This window comes from Poecilia latipinna, unplaced genomic scaffold (assembly GCF_001443285.1).
Source record: "Poecilia latipinna isolate Pla-1442-1.1 unplaced genomic scaffold, P_latipinna-1.0 Scaffold2230, whole genome shotgun sequence".
Classification (NCBI taxonomy): Eukaryota; Metazoa; Chordata; class Actinopteri; order Cyprinodontiformes; family Poeciliidae; genus Poecilia; species Poecilia latipinna.
The window spans coordinates 69,425-78,221 of record NW_015114846.1 but is presented as its reverse complement, the minus strand read 5'-3'; the positions used below and the strand labels follow the sequence as shown (position 1 = coordinate 78,221).

The 8,797-nt window shown below is 37.6% G+C and overlaps 2 long non-coding RNA genes across 2 annotated transcripts in view; one reads left to right on the top strand and one right to left on the bottom strand.

Annotated features, from left to right (window-relative positions):
• The window catches only part of LOC106936867 (uncharacterized), a 13,218-nt gene extending 6,168 nt beyond the window's left edge, over positions 1 to 7,050 (bottom strand). The window contains exon 1 of the long non-coding RNA XR_001422244.1: positions 7,039 to 7,050. This is a non-coding gene — a long non-coding RNA (uncharacterized LOC106936867). The remainder of the gene's footprint in view (positions 1 to 7,038) is intronic.
• Positions 1,298 to 8,797, top strand: part of LOC106936868 (uncharacterized) — a 15,479-nt gene continuing 7,979 nt past the window's right edge. Inside the window, exons 1-2 of the long non-coding RNA XR_001422245.1 lie at positions 1,298 to 1,771; positions 8,360 to 8,536. This is a non-coding gene — a long non-coding RNA (uncharacterized LOC106936868). The remainder of the gene's footprint in view (positions 1,772 to 8,359; positions 8,537 to 8,797) is intronic.

Sequence of the window (8,797 nt, the reverse complement as noted above, 5' to 3'; positions counted from 1 at the left end):
TTTTTTTTTTTTTTTTTTTTTTTTTAATGCTGCAACTGGGAGCCTGTACCTTAGCATCTTCAGATTTTCTAAACATTATTTGTCATATTTGCACACATAAGGTTGAGAAATAATTTTTAAAAAATATGGGAAAATTAAAACCCATTTTGTCCCTATTCTCAAGAATCACTGTATTTTATTTTGTTTTTACTTTTAACACAAAGGTAAAAATCAACAACAAAAAAACAATCCTAACCCAGAGGACTCATGGCTCTATCAATGACAGCAAGTCATCCAGAAAGGCAGCCCCAGACATGATGCAACCACCACCATGTTTGACTGTATTCAGTTTATTGTAGTTTTTTCTATAATTCACAGCAAAGGGAGTCCACCTTAAACATCAGTCCAATTCAGTGACATGCATTCCAATTGATCCTAGTTATCAATCAGTGCTTTAAACTTAGTTTATCGTCCAAATTAGTTAAAAAAAAACTTCTAAGAAAACCCAGAAGAACATTGAGTCATTGACTTGCAGCATTCACTCCTCCTGGATGTAGTGACAGCAGATGTGCACCTAAAAATATCTCATAATTTTGGTTATTTTAGATTTTTTTAAACATTTTCATATAGAATGTATCCTATTTGTTATTATTCTTTGTTTGCATTTTGGCATGTTATTGTTTTTCTGAATTTAGTGCTTTTTTGAGGATGAGATGGGATACGTAGTGGCGCAGCGGAACCTTTGTTTTGGGGATTTTGGTTCCGTGTTGGTTTCGGTCGGACTTCCTGTTTCCCTTAGACGCAGGCTGGATGCTAAAGGCAACACTTCGGTCGTCATTGCTGAATCCTGTTTTGCTACTTTTCAGATGAGTACACTATAAAAACACTCAGTTTCCATCTCCTGAATGGCCAATCTGTATTAAATACCGTAACTTTATTGGCACTCAGGTAGAGAAGAAGCGCAGAGACTGTTTTTACCAATCATACGTTCAATCAGGACGCAGAACACTGTGAAAAAGAAACTGCACAAAAAAATCTGCGAAGCAGCGAAACCGTGAAAGGTGAACCGAGTTACAGCGAGGGATCACTGTATATGAAATAATTTATAAAAAGCAACTGAGTAATTTGTAGAATGGCTGCATATCTGAGTTTATCTGGGACTTCATTCTCATGTCTCATGATGCCTCAGCATTGAGGAGGTGGATTTATTTAAATAAGACAGTTTAGTCAAACATATGCGACACTTAACCTGCAGAACATAATATGAAAGTAAACTAAGAGTCAATTTCAGCTGAATTTGGATTCAGATAGATCAAGTAGAAACTGACAAGAACTGGATGAAACAACAAAATAAAAACAAATTTATTTTCCAGACAAAACGGTCCCACACTGAGGAAACCTTTCCTTTGAAGCTGCTCCATAGTTGATGCTGTAAAAGATTAAGAATGCTTTTGACAAATTCGCTTCCTTATAAACACAGTTTGGCGTGTTAATGTCATTTGGAAACAGTTCCTGTATCGGTCACGTGACTTGCTGAAACCAACACGCTCACCGACACGGTTTGGTCTGCGGGCTGGACACATGCACATCGGTGTTGCCGGACCCATCACTACTTGTGAGTAAGAAAGGAAACATGGTTTATAAAACAAAGGTAACTTCCCTGCAACAGGACGAAACCTCCAGCAGAACCAGAACCCGGCTCAGTACCAGCAGCCATCTGGGACGGCCGACTGGAGGTTTGAGAAGATGGAGCAGAGACACAAACAGAAAACTGATCTCCAGCTGTCACCAGGTGAGAGGCGGGTTCCACCTGGACCAGCAGCCATGCCCACACACCTCAGGTAGTTAGAGAGCACTTAGCCTAACACTCATGGTTTTAACTGTGGGAGTCAGTCTAAATGTCAGATGGAGGAATTAAAAACAAACTTTCTAGAAGTATTTTAATTGGTTTATTCATCTTCCAGCTGAACTCAAAAGCTGGAGGAACAACAAAGTGTTGAGCATTATAAGAAAGGTCATTCTGTAGGTTTCCAAAAAGAATAGCTCTGAACAGCCGATACGGTTCTACACCAACGGCTCTATAGAGATGTGTGCTTAATTTTTATTATCCCTCACAGCAAAAACCAAATCCATCATCCGCCCGTCCCTGCTCGGCTTTAAGCACCACCTGGTCGTGGAACACAGCGATTAAATCTCTCCTGTTATTGGTTTTTCTCTCTCCTTGCTGCAAGTCTCATTTAGTGTTTAACTTCTCTGTCTGGCAGCTACAAAACACTCATTTAGCGCTCTGGGTTTCTTGTTGTTACTGCCATGTGTCAGAAGAGGAAAGAGCAGAACGATGCACCAGTCATTACTCTCCACTTTTAACAGGGACATTTCCTTCCATCCGACTCTTGCATCCCAACATATCTATTTCCTGTGGTATTTCTGAGGTATTCTGCAGGTTTTTATGTGTTTCTATCTCCTGTTTGTTGGGCGGCTGGCTCTGTGAGGATAACTTAAAAGGTTTTCCATTCATAGAAGTGTTGCTGTGGAAACAAAAGGGTGTAGGAAACCATATAAAACTGCAAACAGTGAAAACTGAAACCATCTGCTGGGACTTTCCAAAATGTGGTTGAAGAAAAGGATTTCCATTCTGAAATTCCAGAGCTTTATGCTAAATTATGGTTGCCCAAATAAAAAAGGAGGTATGCAATAAATAACTATTGGAAGGCAAAGTCAGGCCACCGTGTTTTAACATCTACATATCTTTTTAAATGGTTCCATAAAACTTTATCTATTCTTCATTGTGCCAGATCAGTTTCCCTCTGATATCGGAGTTAAAGTTGAGAATATGGAGGCATGATTTTATCTTATAATAAACCTGATGGATTATTACTGAGTACTTTTGGACAGGGATGGAAATGTCTAAGTGCTGCATGTTTGGATACCCAGCTGCCAGCAATGCTTTTGTGTGCAATCTTTAGAAATAAACTTGGCAGTGGCGGTTCTAATTCAGAGTTACCAGGGTTGGCCAGAAGGTTTTCCATGAGGGAACAGAACAAAATAATGGAAACAGGAAAATATTTCATCGTTTTAATCCATTAAATGACCCAAAGAGTCACTCTGGCTCTGGATGTAGCAGATAAAACTTGATCCTCTCAGAATGGCTGAAGCTAAAAGAGCAGCACTTTCATTTTTAGATAATTGTTCAAATAAAACTGTCAAGGTAAAAAAATTAAATGGGTCCAAGAAAACAAAAATATTTCAAAATGGTATAAATTCTGATAAATAACTCAACTATTATTCTGAGTTACAAATATTAGAATTCAAAGGTAGTGCTTATGAAGCAGAGTTACAAAATTATACACTGTTTTTCCATTTCATTAGGAACTAATCCTGCACATTTAGTGTTCAGTTTGATGAACTTACTGAATGACCTCTAAGACGTCTGTTTGTTCAAATCCCATCAAATGTACCATCTGTAGTTCTTCAGTAATCTTTAAAAAACACATAAAACTTTAGAATAAATGAAAAATTGCAGGTCTGTAATTTAGGACTGGATTTTATTCACTGCACCGAGTTTCATGTCTGTTAAATTAAATGTTGATTATGAAGTTAGTAGCTTTTTAAAAAATTTATTTGCAATCCTGCCTCATTACACTTAGACCTTCACCACTAATAAGCAGACGAGCATGCCAAGGATAATAGCAGCTTCAATCTATGATGCAGTTGCATTAGATTATAGACGAATCGTATTTCATTTCACAATCCAAGTTGATCATCAGGGTGATGCTAACATGAAGATGTTTATTTCTTAAAACAGATTCAGAAACTTTAATTTTACTTTGATTTATCAAGATTCTTCTTTCCTTTTGCTTCGAGGTAATTTATGTGCAAAAGCACCAATTAAATCTTACAGTAAGATATTACTTTTCTTACAAACATGACGTGAAATACTGTTTGGCTTTTAGTTAAATTGGACGTGTTTATGTGCAATTATCAATAAATATCAGCCATTTTCCAGAGCATACAATCAGACGTAATCTGGTCCCCTGCCAGCATGCCTAGGTGGGCCCCATATGGGAGAAAGGTGGGCAGACATATGGGTCCCGTATGGGTTTGTCCGCGGGCTCCACGGTGGCCCCATATGGGTTTGCCCATGTAGGGCCCACATAGGCTGTGGCCCTACATGGGCAAACCCATATGGGACCCATATGGGACCCACCTAGGCAGGCTGGCAGGGACCCAAATCATATTTTAGGCAGGTTTGTTTAAGCAGCAGCTCATCAGTCGTGTTAAGTCGAGCTGAAGTTGAGCTGTTCACATGTTGATGTTAGAAAACTGCAGACATAATTATCAAATTAAATTTTCAAATATCAAATTATCAAATATTCACCAAAGGGATGCTGTTAATAAAAGGTTTGTTTTTTTTTTACTTCTAAAAAGGAAATGAAATTATTTATTTGCATTTTTATATGTTTTTAATATTGTATAAAATAATCTTAAGGGATTAAATAAAATATCTGCAGAATTTTATTTTTATTTTTAATTAATAGAATAATAATATTGTGAACTTAAATATTGGGTTTTCGTTATCTGCAGGCTGAAAAATAAACACATTTAACAGAACTAAAGGTTCAGGAATGACTGACTTTTCAGTAAAATCCTAATTTATTGGTTATGTCTGTTTTTCTGCAGATGAATCCTGATAAGCTTATTGATCTCTTTTCCACTCACATGATTGCATTTTTGGGCTCATAATGAGGATGGATTGCTGTGAAATTTGGTTCCAGAAGATAAATCCTGATTAAATTAGTGATCCTTTAACTTCTTCAGGCTGACTGGGATAAACTGATGAAAAGCTCTGAAATAATGAGTTAAATGCTGCGATGTGTCACAACAGCTACATGGGAACGGTGATGCCTGTCAGCCTCATTTCAAAAGTTGACTCTTGATAAACGATTCAGTTGAGAATCAGATTGGAGGAAAAGGGAAATCAGAATAAACAACAGTTTTCTTTAGCAGCCATTTTGTTTCCATTGTTATTGTAGTAACATGACAATAAAAACAGGAAGAATCCAAACCTGCCTTGTATCCCAGCCAAAGCTGCTTTACCTGTGTCTAACACATTTTAGTTTAAGGTCCTAATAACAATAAAGCCGAAGTGCATGCTGGGTCGTTTCCCTGCACACAGCAGTCATCAGCATTCATGTCAGGAAATCACAAGGCTGGGAATGTCTCACACTATCGCAGCTCAGAAAGGAAAGGACAGGTTTCTTTCTGGGTTTAATTCTGTCTCTAAGTATAAAGAAAGAGGAGAAAGGCGGTTGTGTGCTGGAGGAACGGCTGTGACCCTGCCACTGATCGCCTGCAGAGAATCAAAGTGTATAAGCTGCTGAGGAGATAACAGCGACGGAAAAGACGGATTAAAACAAACATGGACCCAGGAAAGAGACACGGGGGAGCTTTAGGAAAACACATCCAGCCGGTTTTGTTACGGCAGACTGAGATGTGGTTCTGTCACCGCCGAGCTGGACCGCTGGTTCTGCTGGCCCACCGGCGCTTACAGCCCCCTCAGGCCTGATCGTCCATGTTTTACTGCCACATTCTGCACAGCTCCGGCTGTAGGGTCAGGCTGGGACAGTCAGTTCCCTCATAAAGGAGCCGTGCCTCCCTTTATATACCATGTGTTGCATATCGAAGCCAAAGCTTATTTCTCTGATCACCGAAGCCATTAGTGGGATAATTACATTTCCTTATCCTTCATTTATACTCATTTAAGTTTTAATTGCTTCTTTGAAGGAAAGCTTTACAATATAATTAATTTCTGAATTATCTATAGACTTTAATATCAGAAAGTTTCCTTCACAACTTTCTAGTTTTTTTTTTTTTGTTTTGTTTTTTTTTTTAATCCAAGACAAAAAAATAGAAATACTACACTCGAAATGTTTAGGGATTTTCTTGGGGTCAATTTTTTTTTAAACAACAAATGCAGAATTGTGAAAAGAATGAAATTTAATCAAATACCTGATAGATTAGAAATATTTACCTTTAAAAGTGCCATGTTATACTTTAATACCAAGATTTAAAGATATCAGATTAAAAAAACCTAAATTATTTACTTATCTCATTTAAAATGCTGCTTAAAAACTGGCTCTTACAAAGTTCAAAATGTCAACATTGATTATATATACAGATGTATAAATTTTCAGATTGTTTAATGCATTTCTTATTCTATAGTGTTATTTAGTAGTTTTTAATCTTGGTGTTTGTTGTTTTACCTTCGACCTTCCAGTCGGACTGGAGGCTGAAATTAGCCTCCAGGTTGTGACATTTCTTGTTTCTTCAGGATTATTTTTCTCATCCACATTGTTTGTATTTAATGTCATTTTGCCTCTCAGACCTTCCTCAGTGTTTCAGTTGACAGTCATTGTGCATTTAAAGGTTCAACCAGTTTTTTCTTTACTTTTATTTTACCTATTATGTAACCAAGAAAAGCCTTATTTAGTTTTAAAATCCTTTAACAATAGAGTCCTGTGGCGGAAACATTTTCCTGACAGAAAAAGCAACACAAACATTCAAACTGAGATAAATAAGAATCAGGCGATGATGTGATTCTGCCTTCATCCTGTCTGAGGTCGAGTCCTTCACAGCCATTACCGACTCCGTTACTGCAGTGGGGCCCTCGGCATGTTTAATGCTCTGCTGCTGCGAACACTGGAGCTGTACTGACCTTTTAAACTCCTCATAAACATCTTTATATCGTTAATGGCTTCACCAGGCTTGTAGAGCTGCTTGACTTTTCAGCCACCGTCACTCTGAAGAACCGCCAGCATCAGGGATGTTCTGCAGAATCTAACATGGATTCTAAATATCCTACGGAAAAACATTTAGAATCTTTAGCGCATGACTTTTCCATTTTCATTAGAATCAGACATTTTTGACCTTAAATTTAAAATACTGAATTTTTATTATTATGTCTATGATTTTTGTTTTACTTTAAATTTACCACCAAAACTGTCCCATTTAGTCAGAAAGCTTTTAGCTAATCATATTCCTCCTCTGGTCATGTGACACCAGGTTGCTCTGTGTTTTCTGTTTTATATTGTTCCTCATGTCGAAGAACGCTTTGGGCAGGGGGCGCTACTTTTGCAAAGTAGGTCATCAAACAAAGGAAGTTTAAAAAAAAAAGTGTAGTTGAATTTAGTTGTTATTCATCCCTCCTTTAAAGAAAAGAAAAATAAAACATGACTGCAGATGAACATTGATAACTGACACAGTTCTGCTTCTGCCTCCTACTAAATAAATGAATGTTTTCAAGAAGGTGAGCTGTAATTTTTCAACTGCTTCAGGGTGACATCATCAGTCACCCAAAGTCAAACAGAAAACCACGAACACCATTGATAGAGATAAGGAGTGGGAGCCTGTGGAGCATCTGACAGCATTGTTCATGTTGACACTTGGAGTGAAAACATCGTGTCACATTTTTCTGACACGTCACAAACAGAATCCACTGAAGAGACCGATAAGTCACAGACAGAAAAACTGAACTTCAGAAATATCTATTTTCTCTTTGAAGAAATAAAACTCAAAAGATTAGGATTTATTTGATTCTTCTTGAAATTACAGCATGTCTGTCTGTCTGTCCCAGAAGCCATAGAGTTTTTTATTAAAAAAGTTCAGTTCCTCAGAGCTTTGCAAAAACTACTTTGAACTTTTGTGACATTTTGTTAAAGCCTCAAACTTCAGAGTATTTTATTGGGATTTTATGTGTCAGACTGGAATAACTGGAGTGGGAGGAAAGTGATACATAGATTTTCCAATAAAAAAAAATACCTTTACACTCAGTTTGACGGAGTAAACCTGTTTACAATTTAATCTCAGTGTATACTTTAGCTTTCTAATTTGAGAGAGCATCCATGAACCTGGAGCTGTAATTGTAGTTATATTTAGCTACCTTGACTTGAGAACTGCATACAAATAAATGCCTTCAGCTAAAATAAGAAAAGTTTAAAGAAAACCACATTCCTTCCATTCTGCCATTATGCACTGCTTTCACACTATCACAAAAAAAAAACAAAAAAAACAATGAAATACAACATTTAGTTGGGTGGAGCATAGCTTAGCTTAGCATAGACCTACAAATGAAGGCTAGTAGTCCTTGAGGCAGCCTGCAGGGTTCGATTCCTGCCTCATTACTGTGACTGAATATCACTTGAGCCACAATAATTCTCATTAAAATAAATAAACTAGGTTAATATTTAGCACCTTTGAATTATTTATGCATCCTGACTTATCTTTTTACCCTAATCAACATGATGGCTTTCCAACCAAATGCTACCGTTGTGACCTTTCATTGTTTCTGAGAACCCAAACACTGATTTATGTTTATTGGAAGGAAACCTACAGGAACGAAATCAAAACATGAAGGAAACAACAGGAGGCGCCAGAGACGCTTTGGAAACCTGACGTGACACCAGAACTACCAAACAGAACTGCAGCAGGATCAGGCAAGGACCGCCTGAAACAGAGACGCTTCAGTGTTGGGGAGGATGATTACTGGCACCAGAAACAGGTGAGTCTGTAACTCACTGCAGCCGAGTAGAGACATGAACTCAGGTAGAGGGAAAATAACTGCACTAGAAATAATATGATAAACCAAAAACATGCATGGGGGAATCAGTTTTATATGGGTTTTGTTAAAATTAATAATCCAGTTCAAGTACAAGCTGGTGCTGTCCTCTGTATTATTAATAATCATAAGTGTTCAGTTTACATCAGGGGTGTCAAACTCAATTTCACCGAGGGCCACTTCAGCATATTGGCCCCCCTCAAC